Raw genomic sequence first — 17,973 nt, forward strand, 5'->3', positions numbered from 1 at the left:
AATTAGGGTGAAGTCTAATTCTAATTCTGAGGCAAGTTCTTCACCTCATGCTGCCCCTGAGGTCTTCTTGTTAGACTTTTTGTGTGGACACTTTGTTGAATAGTGCCCATATTCGTGGTAGTGAAAACATTTTATCTTGCTGAGGTTCTTCTTCTTGCCATTGTTTTGGTTGGTCTCCAACTTGCCTTGGGACTTCTTGACCTTGGTCTTCTTTCCCTTTCCTTCCAAGGAAAAACTTTTTTCCTCCTCAACTTTGGATGTTACTCCATCTCTAGTGTTCCTTCAAATTTCTTCCTGAAACAAATCGGACCAAAGTATCTCCCAATTTGAAAATTTATCCCTTCCATTTACAAAGTCTCGGTATTTATGCCAAGAAAAGGCACATTGTAATCTTAAATTGTATACTAGTTGAGTGTGCAAGCTTGGCCTCTCACACCCTCCAAGGTGATCCTATTGGATTTTATGGTCCTTCTTCCACTAGGCTAACTGTTGTTTATCTGATGTTGTTGGTTTGGAATCTTAATTTAGGTGTATTCCAACACTCCATTATCATCAAGTACAACTTCCATATTTTCCTTCCAAGCTATGAAATTCGAGGCTCCCTCCAAGGCATACTCCAATCTCAATCTGTTGAAATACATTTTCCTAACAAGGAAGAAAAACCACTTATCTGAAGGAGAAGTTCTAATGATTGGCTTCTATTGTGATTTCAAGAGCTCTGATACCATGTAAAAATTAATATAAATTTGTTGCTACTGATGAATTCGAAATGAAAACAAGAGATTATAATTTTTCTCCACAAATTTTCAGAATGGAAATCACAATTTAGAAACACATGCAATAGCATGCAACCATCAAAATGACAAGCACACAATGATTTACAGGGGAACCCAACTAGGAAAAACCCCTATGTTGCTTTTCATTAATTATATGAGTCTTGCTTCAACTCTAAATCACACCTTTCTCTGTATACAATTGATGATTACAATGTGCCTTTTCCTCCACTCCAACTAGGAAATTGGAATTCCATGCATTTCTAAGCTATTTTTAGTTGATTGGCTAGTTTAACTGGGAGAAAAATGAGTTAACAATAGTTCTACTAGTAAACTAACCTTCAACTAACCCAACTAGTAACTATAACTAAGTTAACTGAGTTCAACTGAAAATAACTGATCTAGATTACTAAATTTTAGCAATCGTTACATGCACAACTTTATTCCAAGCCTACAAAAGTTGAATTTGTTGATCTAACTAAGTGACAGGGCCATGTCGCTCAATCTAAATGCAATCTGTGTCATCCAAATGATGTGGAAAATCAAATTACTCAATTTGACTAAGGCACAAGTCAAATCGAACCTGTCCTGATACAATTTCTAACAATCATCTAATTAAAATGTAGACAGCTCTATCAAACTCATGCAATTGCCCATTTTTTTTATTCCCCTAACATTATATAAGAAACAAATCCCTCCCATGACTCATCCAACAATACATATTTAGGCCTAGGGTTCTATGCTCTTCCACAACAAATGCCAGAAAATAATGTAGGAAAACTTCATCCCACTGATTGGTTTCCATGATCATGGGATTCTCTAATCAGAATCCTTCTTGAAACAAAATCCCCAGAGAAACATTTAGTTAACCAAGAATGGTTAGATTCATCCTGAATCATGTCAATGTTGGAAGGTTGTTGTCTGGAATGGGAAAAGTGAGGAGGGATAATTTGACCTTGATATAAGAGTAAATTTCGAGTTGCAAAATCATGGCCAACTGTAAAGTCATCATACATGATATTAATGTACATTACTTCTCCTATGTTTGATCAATTTTTTCTTCTTTCCTCTTCTAGGAATTGCTCAAGTGAAGGATTGATGTTTCTGTGGCAGTCATGGTTATCAGAATCTCTGCATAATCTGCACCAACTCTTAAGTTCCTTCGGCCTTGCAATCCGTGTACTCCTGGGTGCCTCAAATTCTCTATAGGGAATTTCTTGCCTGGGAACAACAACTCTTGGAGATATCACAACATCATATTTAAGAGCCATAAATATTCCTAAAGTGATTATCTTATCATAGAAGAAGCAACTTGTTGACTACAATACAAAACTGAAAATAGATTATGAATGTCTGAAATATGCATCTAAGTTGAATTCAAGGGAGAAGGATAATGTACACTAAATTTTTCCCTTGGGGACATCACTAATTGGAGGAAGGAAGAATGACCAATATCAAAAGAACATGATTTGGGTGATGAAATAATGGTGATCAATGATAAAATTATTTATCAGGGCTACTATTAAAATAAAACCCATCAAAAAAACCTTCAATATTCATAACTAATGAATAAAATCTCTATGAGTCTCACAAGAACAATGAAAAATCACAATCATAGGAAAAATATATCATTGTAATCCATCAATAACGATGTAAGTGACAAGAATCTACACATATTTCTCATCAATAACAACAACAATGAATCCCCATACCCAATAAACCTTCATCAACAACAATGAAATCACAAGAAATATATGAGAAAAATATTCATTTGGGTTATCATAAGTTCAATAAAAGAAGCATTTTAGCAATCATTAACCACAGTCAAGAAACACGATCAATAGGAATTCAAAAATGTCAGTGGGCAAGTTGGGTCACCTCATGGTATCCAAAAAATTGGGCTCTGCAACTATAAGATTCTCTATGACTCAACTCTCAAACTAGAGTGCTAGAAACCTAAAAAACCAAATCAAATTCCCACCATTGATATCAACCCATCAAATATGTTTTTTAGTCAATTTTTGTAGATCGCCAAATGACTGTTGGATATGCTCGATGGGCCTATTATTGGGGAATGTGTTGTGGAAGGAAATTTGGTTATCATTACACTATAAGTTATACATATTTTGAAGGACCTAGACTCTCTTGTTATGGAAGATCTGGTGCATTTGAAAAAAATTGTTTGGCTTCTTAATATCATAGCTGGGCTTGTCAAAGAACCCTGTCTCTGTCAGAATTTGAGGCTTTTCTATTCAAATTCCAATTCTTCTCTTTCAGATTTGTTATTTTTTTCTTGGGATTGAATTAATTTAAATTCCCATTTTATCCTTTTATGATTTTTTGTCTTCTCTTTTTCATTGTATGTGTTTTTCCACTCCCAGTTTACATGACATTTCTCATTAATTAACATTCAGTGTTTCACTTATAATTTTAGCTTATGTAGTTTGTGAGTCTTTTGAAAGTGGTGTTCCCATGTCTTAACAATCATAGGAGAAATGTCTGTTAAACATATAACAGATATTTGAAACCTACCTGACCATAAGAAAACATTTATCCCTCATATCTTGAATTTTATAAAAATTTATAAATTACTTTTTTTTAATTAATAAACAAAGTAAAATTTAAAAAATCATTTACACATTTTACAATTTTAATATATTATCAAATACTAAGAAAAAATCCTACCATTTGAAGTTTTAATTATTAACTATATTCTACATTTGTTTCTCTTATGACATTTGACTCAGAAGCAAACGAAGTTAATTGCTTTCCTTACATTAGAATTAGTCCATCAAAAACTAAACTTGAACATGGTAATTTGGACAAGAGGCATGAAAAACCTAGATTTTTGGTGCAATACATGAAGGATATCCATGCACCTTCTACGATATGGGTGGCACTGGGAGGAACCAATAACCTTCTACAAAGTTTCTTTTATTATTATTAAATCAAGAGAGGGGCATATTCTCTTAATCATGTGTTTTTTAATAATCATTAGTTGTTGATTATTCGACAGTTAAAATTTTAAGCAACCATCGGATATCTGACAATGATTTGAAGAAACCAACCATCGGATATCCGACAATGATCCGAAGAAACCAACCATCGTATCTATAAAAAATTTGTCACACTGAATTGCTAGTCGTTGTTGGATATCTAATGGTTGTAAGAAAGAACCAATATTTGGATCCATAAAACATTCACACGTGAAAATGCTATCTGACTTAACCAACCGTCAGATTTTTATATTCAAATTGTCTCTTTCTCATCCAAGTGAATACACCTCTAAATAGGTTAAACACATACCCACTTGTAGATATTCTCTGATCCATACCTCTAGCCCAATCTGCATCAACAAAGCCATGCATGTCCAACAATGTCCAATCTTGGTCTTCCTTGGTAGCAGAGACCATAATCATTGTTGCCACATAGATAACTAAAAACCCACTTTACTGTTGTCCAATGCTCCTTCCTTGGTTTTGACATAAACCTGCTCAATAATCCCATTGCATGTGCAATGTATGTTCTCATACAGATCATTTCATACATCAAATAACCAATTTCACTCACATATGGAACACATGACATGTCTCTTTTGTGGAGCACTTGGAAGGTATGCTTTTGACAAGCAATCTAGTGGTTTTTCAATAATAATTCTAACCTTTTCTGCATTATGAGTTCAAAGAAGATAAAGGGTTTTGATAAAATGTGCAACAATAGATAAAGGAAGCTCAAGTGCTAATAATTGATGTTTTCTATGCAGGAAGACATGGGAACAAAGGATCAGCGATTGAAAGCAAGAAGCAAAGGGAAAATAACTACTATCCCTCCAACGGGGAACCGGATGCGGACAAGATCAAGTAAAATTAGAGCCGAATAGCCCAGAGAAAGAATGCAGGATACTGAGTCGGAGAACGCAAGAAGGGAAAGAGAAGAATCGAACGATTAGCGAATCCCTCGGGATCTTTGATCCTGAGGGATCGCTGCTTTGACTTATCTTTTGATTATCTAGATACCTCCGTCATTTCTGTTATATAAATGCACCACGCCATTGAGCGGGAAAAAGGATTGTTTTTTGTAATTCTAAGTTTCAGAACCAACTGTGATCATTGAGTCTCGCTAAGACCTGACTTTGTTATACTTTTGTTGATGCGATTAATATAGAAGACTTGGTGTTCATTTCGTCTCTGCATCTGGAGTAACTTAAGGCAGTGTTACATTGGCAGCCAAGGGCCCAGCTCCGAAGGACACTTGCTTTTGTATTATTATACTGTGATTTGTGTGTGGTTTGTTTATTTCCATTATTTAAGTAATCTGATACATCTTTTATGTGATATACTATGCTTCATTATAATTGATATCTGAATGAGTTCTTTATCTCATGTCTCTGCATTGTATAAGTGGATCTATTCGAATTGCATCTCTCAGCTATTTCTGTAGCGGAATGTTGGTATGAATGTTATTGATATTAGATCCATGTGAAATAGTATTTGTAAGACTTGAAAGCGATATTACTTCGTTCAGAAACATAGTCATATCATCCATTACTCTCAGATTGCTATAGTAGTATAGAACGTGTACATACGGTTGAGGATTGCTGTTCCATTTCATTACTGTTGTTCCATTTCTAGACTGTTGTTCCATTTTACTTTCCGCTGTTTGATTTACCTGCCTTTGTTGTTCTTAGTGTGAGAGCAGGCCTAAGGCTGTAGTGAGCCTCAGCAAGACGCTGCTTAGCCCCAGACCTATAAGTCCATGCTCTGATTTCCTTTCTTTATCAGTTTCTAAAGGGATGGGTTATTGCTTCCGTACCCTTGACTGATCAACCGCCTTGTGTGATTCTATCTTTTGGGTTAGTTTAGTTACAGCTTAGCATCTGTTTCCTTTCAAATCATTAGAACACTATACTACCGAGCATTACTCGGACAAATAGCCTCGGATTGAGCTACTCCTTGCAATAACAAAACGTTCCCGGATTGACTTATTAATGTGGGATAATTAGTGGTGTGAGAGACCCTAGTTACAGCTCTACATTTTGGCGCCGTTGCCGGGGAGGAATAATAGCCATTTGCCCTTTACAGAGTAGTGCGCAAATCTGCTAGGGGGGAGTTGGATTTTAAAAACGGAAGGTAAGAACCTATGTACGGAGCATGTAAAAGCCCTGCTCCACCGTCCCCTCTCTTAGTAGAATTACTGGTTGATAGGATTTAGTAGTTTTTAGAGTGCATGACTAAGCAGAAAAAGCTAGAAAAGAATATCAAACCCCCAGCCAAACCTGAAAAAGCCAAAGGACCGGTGACCCTTGGCTGAACAACCTTCATAGACGAAATCTATAAGAAAACTGAATCTCAGCCGTCAGTAGGCCTCAGAAAGATTCATTCTAAGCAGCCTACTAGTTCCCTTCACGCTACAGCATCACCATCTGGAGCCTACGCTGAGGTGCATAGTCAGACTGATGAACAAGACTTCCAAGAAATTGAAAATCCTGTGTCAGAACGGCTGCAAGAAGGGAACTTAAGCAACCTTTGTGAAGGAGAAGGGGAAACAGGGGAAATAGAGGAACCAAAATCTCCTTCTAGGATAATCCAGCTGTTAAACAGCCCAGATAAGGGGAGCGCGGCTAGAATTAATACTGAAGGCACCCCATTCCTTCAGATAGAAATCCCAGATAAGGGAAGTGTCATTAAAACAGCCCCTGCCAAGGCCGCCCCTTCTCAACCTAGGAACACCCTCCTAGAAATTCCGGAAGGTTATTGGCACATATTCGATCCCATGGCGCAGAATCAGCCAAATACCCAAACTTCTACATTGCAATATCCTATAGTAGATTCTGCTGCAAATGCCCCCATGAAGGCGATTCCTCTTCAACACATCCCAACGTTTCACGGACTCACATCAGAAGACCCTGATGCATTCTTATTTGAATTCGATGTGTTATGTAGAGGGTATGATTACACCACTGACCCCCAGAAATTAAAGTTGTTCCCCTCTACTTTGAAGGGAGCAGCTGTGAAATGGTTTATGGGTCTAGGTGGTGGAGTCATAAACAATTGGGAGCAAATGAAAGAGTCCTTTCTCAAGAAATATCAGGATTACTGTAGGTCAAGAGAACTGAAAGATGAAATTTTCCAAATGACGGCCAGACCAAATGAAACTCTAGAGGAATATGTAGAACGCTTCCAGTATAATTTACAGAGATCCCCCTATGCATCATTACCTCTGCCTGATAATGTGTTGAAAACTGCATTAATTAGAGGTATGAAAGAACAGTGGATTGAAACATTGAATATCATGGGAAAAGGGGATATTTACCAAGAGAATTTGGCTGATATCATTAATTTATGCATTAGGAGTTCAAGAGGTAGCACAAGGATAAAACCAACAGAATATGATAGGTTTGTTAGAGATAACAAAATATCAACAGAAGGAGTAACACGTGTAGAACTTGGGAATTTATTAGAAAATTTTAAAACTGATATTCTAGGGACATTAACTACACAGCTTGATATTGTGCAGGCTAAACAAAAGCAAATGGAGACGGAGCAAAATCTGGCAATTTTCTGCCCCCGATGCAGAAGAAAACACAGCCACAAGGAATGTCCGCTAGATACAGTTCAAGCATGTGCTATCTGTACGAAAGACCACCTTACTGAGAGCTGCCCCTCACTTCCTGGATTGAAGGCAGTATACAAGGAAGCAGAAGAAGAATCAGAACCAGCATACTTTGTTAACCAACATCGCCAATGGCAACCTAGGCAATCAGGTATGTTTTCGGACCCAGCTTCTTCTTTTCAACCTCCACAGTATAATGCTCAGCAATATGGTATGTGGCAAAACCAATCTACACCCCCAGTCCCGAATTGGTCATCACAGCCGTTTCCTTCTTCGAATCCATGGATGAATCAGACAGGCCAATTCGGTTGGCCAAATTTTCCTTATACCCCACCATATTGGCAGAATAATTCATATCCTCCGCAATGGATTCCCCCTACTTCACAAGGTTCACCCTGGCAGACCAATTGGCCAAGATCGACATATCAGTCAACAGGAACTATTCCACTCCCTCAACCAACTCTGCCAGCCTTACAACAAAACCCCCAGTCTAATCTGAGACCGCAACTCCCAGCCCAACCCAATCCCAATCCTAATAATAGACCAGTCCAATCCATCCAAATCATAGACACATCAGAAATTAGACCTGACCTAAGGGAGTGCAATGATCTTCAGTTACGATCTGGACATATAATAGAAACAGAGGGAGACAAAACAGTTCACATTGAAGATCAGTTACCAATAGAACAACCGCTACAACAAAAGGATGAAAATAAAGAGCAGACCCATCAACAAGCAAGTACATCCTCTCCTCCTTTCCCAGAACGATTAGTCATACCACGACCAGTACAAACTCCAGACTTTGACATTCTGGGAGAGTTACAAAATCTGTACATAAAGATTCCATTCCTCCAAGCCATTCAAGATATTCCTATATACGCAAAAACTATAAAAGAACTGTGCATAAAAAAATCAAGGAGGAATATAACTACTAATCCTAGAGTCCAAGTAGTTGGTACTTTATCCGACCTGTTATCAGGAAAAGAGACACCTATCAAATACGAAGATCTCGGGAACCCAATTGTAACTGTCCAAATCTATGGTCAAACCCTGACTAACGCTTTAGTCGACTTGGGAGCTGCAATCAATATTTTGACAACTTCCACCTGCCAAAATCTTGGCATCACATCAGTAGAACCTACTTCTACTTTGTTAGAATTGGCAGATCGATCTGTAGTTCAACCCGAAGGTACTCTATATGATGTCATGGTTTCCGTAGATTCCTGGGAATATCCAACTGATTTCCTGGTAATTAATCCAAAAACCCGACTAGATGGACATCCGCTAATACTGGGAAGACCTTGGCTTGCTACTGCCGATGCCTACATTGGTTGCCGGCAGGGAAACATGACCATAACTAAAGGACCAGACGTTAAAAATCTAGTTCTACATCCTCCAACACAGCCAAGCCTGCCGATGATTAAAACTAGTCACTATCCCATGTCATATCTTACTAACAATATCAGATCTCCATTGACTGTACAGAAGGCTTTAGATTTTAAAGATCAAATAGAAGATGACGCCATCAACAACTTCATTAGTCAAACTGAATCTAGAACGCATATGCAATGTTTCATGATAGAAGCAGCGTTTGATAGCGAGCTAGAAGAAGACCCTTTAAAAGATCCACATGACCAAACAATACCAGTAACTGTTGTTGCCAATAGTAAAGTAGTGGAAATTGAACCTGGTAAGACTCTAAATATTAACGCCAACCTTACACCAGATCAAGAAATGAAGCTTGTTAATCTGTTACAAAAATATAAGGGAGCATTTGCGTGGGATTACCCTGACATGAAGGGGATTGATCCTCAATTATGCACCCACCACATTTATATAGAGAAGGATGCAAGACCTGTTCGTCAGCCACAAAGAAGACTCAACCCCCATCTAAAAGAAATAGTAAAAGCCGAACTTCAGAAACTTTTAGATGTTAATTTTATTTACCCCATCTCTGACAGTAAATGGGTCTCTCCCCTAGTGGTGGTACCCAAGAAAAATGGGAAATGGAGGATTTGCGTGGATTACAGGGAGTTAAATAAGGCCACACAGAAGGATCACTTTCCCCTCCCATTTATAGATCAAGTATTGGACACTTTGGCAGGGAAGAAATTTTTTTCTTTCCTGGATGGCTTCAGCGGATATAACCAAATCCAAATTGCCCCTGAAGACCAGGATAAAACTACCTTTACTTGCCCCTGGGGAACGTTTGCCTATCGAGTACTACCCTTCGGCCTATGCAATGCCCCTGCTACATTCCAAAGGGCTATTCTAAGCATCTTTGCAGACCTAATAAACGATGGACTTGAGGTGTACATGGATGACTTTACACCATATGGAGATGATTTTGACCCAGCTCTGGATACCCTGGAAAAAGTTCTACAACGTTGTATCGCTACCAGACTTTGCCTGAGCCACGAAAAATGTTACATGATGATGACGGAAGGGCTCATTCTAGGGCACTATATTTCAGCAGCTGGCATCCAGGTAGACCCTGCCAAAATTCAGATTCTTTTGCTCATCCCTACTCCCACTACTCAAACAGAGGTACGCAGTTTCCTTGGATTTTCTGGATATTACAGACGATTTATAGAACATTATTCACGCATTGTTGCACCTCTATATGCTCTAACTGGTAATGTTGATTTCTTGTGGACAGAGCAATGTGATCAGGCTTTTAAGGAATTGAAAAAGCTGGTATCAACAACCCCAGTCCTTCGAGGACCAAACTGGAATTTGCCATTTCAAATCTCATCTGATGCCTCGGATACAGCAATTGGTGCAGTCCTGGGGCAAGAAGAGGATAAGAAGCCATATGCTATTTACTATATCAACAAAAATTTATCCTCTGCCAAACTCAATTATACTGTTACTGAAAAGGAATTCCTGGCTGTAATACATGCTGTTAACAAATTTAGACATTATATTACAGGCTATCCTGTTGTGTTATATACAGATCATTCTGCTATCAAATATTTGGCAAATAAACCTGTTACGAATGCTAGAATAACCAGGTGGTTGATCTTATTGCAGGAGTTCGACATCATAATCAAGGATCGACCTGGCAAGGAGAACCCTGTAGCTGATTTCCTCTCACGAATACCGAAAGCAATTGAAACAGCAGCAGTGGAGGATCAATTTCCTGACGAGCACCTGTTTGCTGTTGCTATTCGAACACCCTGGTATGCTGATGTCGCCAATTACCTCGCAGTCGGTAAGCTACCAAAACACTTAACCCCTCAGGAGCGCAAGCAGATTGTTCAGAAGAGCACTCGGTTTTCATGGATTGGAGGCCATTTGTTCCATACAGGGGCAGACATGCAAATCAGAAGGTGTATTCGAGAAGACGAAATCTTCGACATTCTAAAAGCTTGCCGTGACGGGCCATGCGGGGGACATTTCGCTGAAAAACGAACAGCACATAAAGTATTGCAAACGGGATACTATTGGCCTACAATTTTCAAGGATGCGAAAAAATTTGCACAAGCTTGTGACAGCTGCCAGCGAGCAGGAAAACCTGGCCAAGCCGATGAAATGCCTCTGAGACCACAATTGGTCATTGAGCCATTTGAACGATGGGCTCTGGACTTCGTTGGGCCCATCAATCCATCATCAAATCAGAGGACATACATTCTGGTGGCGACAGACTATGTTACTAAATGGGTCGAGGCCGAATCATTACCTAGGGCTACAGAAGACTCTGTGATACAATTCTTGTTCCATTTGTTTATACGTTATGGACTTCCGAGAGAATTAATCACCGATGGTGGACCACAATTTGTTGGAAATAAATTAGCTGCAACACTTAACAATTATCATGTCCAACATAAGATCATTATCCCATACCATCCGCAGGCAAATGGGCAAGTAGAAAGTAGTAATAAGGTAATAGAATCAATTTTAACAAAGACCATTGCATCGCATAGGCGTAATTGGGCTACTCGACTACCCGAGGCACTGTGGGCCTACAGAACCACATGGAGAAGTACTACAGGCTATTCACCTTATCAATTAGTGTTTGGAAAGCAGCCAATTTTCCCCATAGAATTCGAAATCCGAACGCTACGAACTGCACAGGAAGTCGGCCTAGACCTGAGTGAGGCACAAATCAATCGATTACAGTAGATTAATGAATTGGACGAAATCAGGCTCTCTGCATTACAAAATACAGCATTGATTCAACAGCAGCGAGCTAAATGGCACGATGCACTTATCAAGAATAAAGTCTTTCATGAAGGAGACTGGGCTCTGTTATACGACTCTCGGTTTCAGGATTTCCCGGGGAAACTCCAGACTCGATGGTTAGGACCATACGAAATCCAGAAGGTACATGATAATGGGACCCTTACCCTGATCACAATTGACGGTTCTGGATATGCATTCAAAGTAAATGGCCACCGAGTTCGCCTTTATCGAAAGCCACTCACTCGGGAATCCTTCTGTCAGCAGCTGCGACAAGATACTGATATGGAAATCTTAGGAGAGGAAGCGAAATCTTCCTCACCTATAATTTAAGAAATTCATTTTTATAATTTGTACATAACATCTTGTATATATGTTTCCTTGATTTTATTTTTATTTTTTACTTGTATTCCAAGTGTTTTTGCTATTCCTTTGTGAAAAGGAACAGCACTTGGGTGTTTTTGTTGTTCCTTTGTGAAAAGGAACAGCAATTGTGCTTTTTGCTGTTCCTTTGCGAAAAGGAACAGCACTTGTGTGATTTTGCTGTTCCTTTTCAAAAGGAACAGCCTTTGAGTGTTTTTGTTGTTCCTTTGCGAAAAGGAACAACACTTGTGTGATTTTGCTGTTCCTTTTCAAAAGGAACAGCCTTTGAGTGTTTTTGCTGTTCCTTTGCGAAAAGGAACAGCACTTGTGTGTTTTTGTTGTTCCTTTGTGAAAAGGAACAGCACTTGTGCTTTTTGTTGTTCCTTTGTGAAAAGGAACAGCACTTGTGTGTTTTTGTTGTTCCTTTGCGAAAAGGAACAGCACTTGTGTGTTTTTGCTGTTCCTTTGCGAAAAGGAACAGCACTTGTGTGTTTTTGTTGTTCCTTTGTGAAAAGGAACAGCACTTGTGTGTTTTTGTTGTTCCTTTGCGAAAAGGAACAGCACTTGTGTGTCTTTGTTGTTCCTTTGCGAAAAGGAACAGCACTTGAGTGTGTCTGCTGTTCCTTTTCAAAAGGAACAGCATTTGAGTGTCTTTGTTGTTCCCTTCTCAAAAGGAATACCATTTGCGATTTTCCGTTGTTCCTCTCAAAGAAATGGTATCCTACGAATGAATTCTTCTCTCAGGAATGCCATTGACATGTTTTTGCCCTTATGGAGGATGCTTTGCGACCATGGTCTCCTCAATCTTTTAGATACAGCAATGAACTTATGCGGTGAACATAAACCATGATATACCGAAATCAGCACATCATAAATCGCTATCACTATGAAGCCAGTATGTATAAAAGGACAAGAGGAGGGACGTGAACTTTTCATCTTCGCTGTCATTATCATTTACCGGTGCCATTGTCATTGGTGATCTTTATCATGACGATTCCCCTAAAAATCTTTTTTGATCATTACTTGGGAGTAAGAACGAACAATTTATATCTATCTGTTGGGATCGTAAGACTTCTTCCACCATTCCCCGCTCTTAAGGAGTGTGGAACCACCCTTATGTGAAAATAAACAAGAGAGGTGCTCTGCAAAAGAAAACAAAAACAAAATATGAAAGTTGTCAAATGCAGGATAGGGGGTCTCATTAAGAGCCGGCCTACCATGATCATAAGGATGGAAGCGAAGTGGCATTCCCATAACGGCCACCACACCAGGGATATGGTCCGAAGGTAAATTAACAAGCAAACCTTGGAACAGGGGGTCTCATCGCGAGCCGGCTTGACCACGTTTCGCGCCTACCTTGTGAATGGCATTATGGCTATCTGGTCACCAAGCCAGCATAATGGCCTGCATTTTGACAAAGCACTCTTTCGAATATACACAAAGGATCATGGTTCCGGAGGGTGAAATAAACAACTCTGCCAAGGTTATGAACACCTGTTGGCAGCAGAGCTCTGTTAATGGCATAGAAGTCGTAATATTTACACCAACAGGTATGATATTAAATCTTTCTGTCTCTTATATCCTTTGCATGTATCGTATGTCACACCTCGATATATCTATTGCATGAATATTACCACCGATCATGGCAACGGAACTGACAATGACTACTGGAGACTTCGTACAGTTGACAGACGTCCAATCCCCCGGTTCCTCATTATATCACGCAGGCTTATATAAAACACGATCCACCTTTTTGCCTCGGTTTCAGCATTTCGTTGTTTTTTACAACATGGCATAATTTCATATGCTGTACTTGATGATTGCACTCCCGACTGGCTGCTGCTCCTCTCTTTGACGGCTGTGGGCAGCCTATCAGATCGCGGGGGGGGAAGTAACCTCATTACTCCATGGATTACGTGGCTGCATACCATTCGGGCAAAATAATGTACGAAGGAATGGCATGGTTTAACGGTATGATGATTCCATCCCACAGAGACTGCCGTCCACGATCTTTTCTTTTTGTTGCATGCTCTGTGTGATCCTTTCCAAAATTGGCATCGATCATCCTCTCTGCGTCGCAAATACCACAAACAGTTGCTGTTCCATTTCTGAGTTCCATTTCTGAGTTGAATCATGGGCGGAAAGACGGTCCGAAGCGAACCTCACAAGCTGACAGTTTCCGCTGCTGCTCGCAAAATCCTGGAAAACGCAGGATGGTTGAATTACTTCAACCGCCTGCAAGAATCAAACGAAGCAGTAGCGTTGGAATTCCTGCAGAATTTGCAGGAAAACTACTCCGTAGTAGGAGGAAAGCGGATAGAGGTTACAGAGGATATCATCGCAGAAGTCTCAGGATTACCAGCTGCTGGACCCATATGGACGCCGAAGAAGGAAAGATTACAAAAAGCTATGGAAATTTTCCAGGACGAAGGCCAAAGCTTGACAGTCAAAGGGAAAGGAGTTCTGCCGGCAACACTAGGGGAACCCTGGACCGAGCTAGCGAAGACAGTACAAAGCTATATCACCTGCGAAGGGAGAAAAGACGTGGTAAGACCTCGTCACCTGAAACTTTTAGCTGTTTTAAAAGGAAAATGTTCTGTAAATCTCCCTGCACTTTTAAATTCGCTACTACATGACGCGGCCCAAAGCCTGAAAAAGGCCCAGCACATAGATACAGTCGTTAGCCACCATGGGCTGATTCGGTTGATAGTGAGCCACGGTCTCACTCAACAGCAAAGCACTTGGGAGGAACTGGTCGCAATAGTCGAAGGAGGATCGGCTGCACCACCCCCAAAGCCTGAACAGTCCTCTAGCACGCCGGAACGATTAGAGAAACGCAAGAAGTCAGCAGCAGAGAGACATGCCGCTTCAAAACGGAAACAACCTCCCGATACGCCAGAACAACCAGAGGAACCCACAGAACCTGCTGGTACACCCGACCAACCTGAGAGGCCAAGGAAGTCAGCTCGGCTGGCCCGGATACGAGGAAGGTTGGAAAGAATTCAGGGAACAACGGCCCAGCCAATTGAAATTGCGGATGAACCTCCAGAATCAGAGGGAGGACCCTCCGAAGGAAATGCTGAGCAATCGGAGGCCGAGACTGACCAGCCGGAAGGAGAAATTGAAAAAGGACATGAGCACTCTGAGGAAGAAATGGCCACCGAACAAAGCAACCAAGGAGATGAACACTCTGAGGGAGAAGAGGCCACCAAGCAGGGCAATCAGGAAGAAGAAATTGCACAGCCAGGGGGTAGCCCGTTGCAAGACCCTCCAGGTGAGGAGGAATTGGCAGCAGTTCTGGCCAATATGGGAGAATATGGCCAGGCCTCCAGCACAGGAGGTGTCCCTGACGGTCCCACAGAAGAAGAATTACCCGAGGAAATGCATGCAGAAGAGGCAGGGGAAGAAAACCTGCCTGGTTATGATAATGAAATGGAAGATAACAATCTGGGACAATCTGTCCCCAAGATGCCGGAAGATATCCCAGATAAAGAAGAAGCAAGCTTGAGAACCAAACCCTCTGCCGAGACAAGGGAAATTGAGAAATTAAGAAAGAAGTAGCAGAGGTTGCTGGGCACTATAGCCAGACTCCGGCAGCAAATTCGAATGTTGAAAGCCAGTCTGAGAATACAAAAGACTGCAGGGAAAAGGAGGAGGACCACGGTAGCAAGAACCCTAAGGACAAGAATTCGTTTTGATGGTCGAAACCCCATCGGGAGACCTACTGCTGAGGAACAGTCTGCTGTTCCAAATAATAATGAGGAACAGGGTGCTGTTCCAAATGACATGGAGGAACAAACTGCTGTTCCAAATAGCGCAGAGGGACAGACTGCTGTTCCATCTGGCCTTGAAGAACGAATGGATATTCCAATGGAACAGCAAGAGGCTCCGATGGCAGGAAGACCACAGCAACCCTTCGTTCACATTAAGAAGGAAACAGAAAGCAAAGAAGTCCAAACAGAAGCACCACCTTCAGGCGTAATTCGGGTCCTAAACTCCAAGCAACGTAATAGGAAGGTCCAGGTTAAACTTCCAGCCTCTACGGCTTTGTGGAAGAAAGACCCAAAAACCAGAACCTTGCATAAAATGATGAAGGAAGCCCAGCAGGAAGCCGAGCAGTTGCGAGAACAGACAGTCCCCAAGGAAAGATACGAAGAGCTCCAACAGCAACTTCGAGACATCAGTCAGTCTGAGAGCCAGGCCTTTGAAGGATGGCAGAAGGAGCAGGAAAAGGTTGCTAAGGTAACTCGTCGATTAGATAGTGTTGTTAAGCAGATGGACACCGTGTGTTCCTTATATAATGACGTTTTGACTTGTAGGGCCCCTGCTAAAAATTATGCTTTATTTTTGCTTGAACGATATCTGAGATTAAAAATAAAAGCCGTTAGGGCAGGAGCACCTATCCATATCAACACTGTTAATAATTTTATAGACTGTTGCAAGCACTATGGAGTTAAATTTCAAAGGTTATTATGCGAGTTTTACCTGCACAATCTTGTGCTAGACCAGGAAACTGATTTAAATCCTGGCCCTTTTGTTGGCGATATACAATTCCAAGCCTTTATCTCATTTGGGGTTAATCAGCTGAAGTGGCTCAAAGCTTACAACACCTTCCAGAGGCAAGAGAATAGCTTAGATTTATGGGTACGAGCTGAACCTAGAGACCCAGTGACGCTATGGAGAGAGCATAGGAGTCTGATGAGGATCCCAGGTGTCAAGGAGATATTAGGTCCCATGCATGAAGACTTGATCCGAAATAGTCTGGAATATTTCCTGACTATTAAAGATCTTGCCCTCTATGCTGCAAAATTTCGATATCGGACCTCTAACCCAAATATCCAGCTCAGGGAACCCTTTAGATATGAGAATTTTGAGCTAGCTGCTAGCCGATTGAGTCTCTATGGGGAACGGATTCTGCGAGCAGGGCCATCCTGGTTGGGATATCGATTTCGCAGTCCAATTATTTGGCACCCTGCACCCGGATATCAGGCCTTATATGAGATGCCTGCAGATCAAATAGATCAGTTCTTTGACCATCTAGTTGCTCATCACGGTTGCCGGCCTCCTCGCGAGATCCCTTCTCCAGCCTATTCTCTCACCGCCTTGCATGTCAACTATAACGTTTTCATGAGGCCATGAAACAGGGTAAGCAGGGGGGTGTGTGGAGCACTTGGAAGGTATGCTTTTGACAAGCAATCTAGTGGTTTTTCAATAATAATTCTAACCTTTTCTGCATTATGAGTTCAAAGAAGATAAAGGGTTTTGATAAAATGTGCAACAATAGATAAAGGAAGCTCAAGTGCTAATAATTGACGTTTTCTATGCAGGAAGACATGGGAACAAAGGATCGATGATTGAAAGCAAGAAGCAAAGGGAAAATAACTACTGTCCCTCCAACGGGGAACCAGATGCGAACAAGATCAAGTAAAATTAGAGCCGAATAGCCCAGAGAAAGAATGCAAGATACTGAGTCGAAGAACGCAAGAAGGGAAAGAGAAGAATCGAACGATTAGCGAATCCCTCAGGATCAAAGATCCTGAGGGATCGCTGCTTTGACTTATCTTTTGATTATCTAGATACCTCCGTCATTTCTGTTATATAAAGGCACCACGCCATTGAGCAGGAAAAAGGACTGTTTTTTGTAATTCTAAGTTTCAGAACCAACTGTGATCATTGAGTCTCGCTGAGACCTGACTTTGTTATACTTTTGTTGATGCGATTAATATAGAAGACTTGGTGTTCATTTCGTCTCTGCATCTGGAGTAACTTAAGGCAGTGTTCCATTGGCAGCCAAGGGCCCAGCTCCGAAGGACACTTGCTTTTGTATTATTATACTGTGATTTGTGTGTGGTTTGTTTATTTCCATTATTTAAGTAATCTGATACATCTTTTATGTGATATACTATGCTTCATTATAATTGATATCTGAATGAGTTCTTTATCTCATGTCTCTGCATTGTATAAGTGGATCTATTCGAATTGCATCTCTCAGCTATTTCTGTAGCGGAATGTTGGTATGAATGTTATTGATATTAGATCCATG

At 40.7% G+C, this 17,973-nt stretch overlaps 1 pseudogene; it reads right to left on the reverse strand.

Moving 5' to 3' along the window:
• Positions 1–1,510: 1,510 nt before the first annotated feature.
• Positions 1,511–17,973, reverse strand: part of LOC149259304 (uncharacterized) — a 56,945-nt pseudogene continuing 40,482 nt past the window's right edge.

The sequence above is a fragment of the Pinus tabuliformis genome, chromosome 6 (genome assembly GCF_031772625.1).
Source record: "Pinus tabuliformis cultivar Carrire ecotype Pingquan chromosome 6, CPIR1, whole genome shotgun sequence".
NCBI lineage: Eukaryota > Viridiplantae > Streptophyta > Pinopsida > Pinales > Pinaceae > Pinus > Pinus tabuliformis.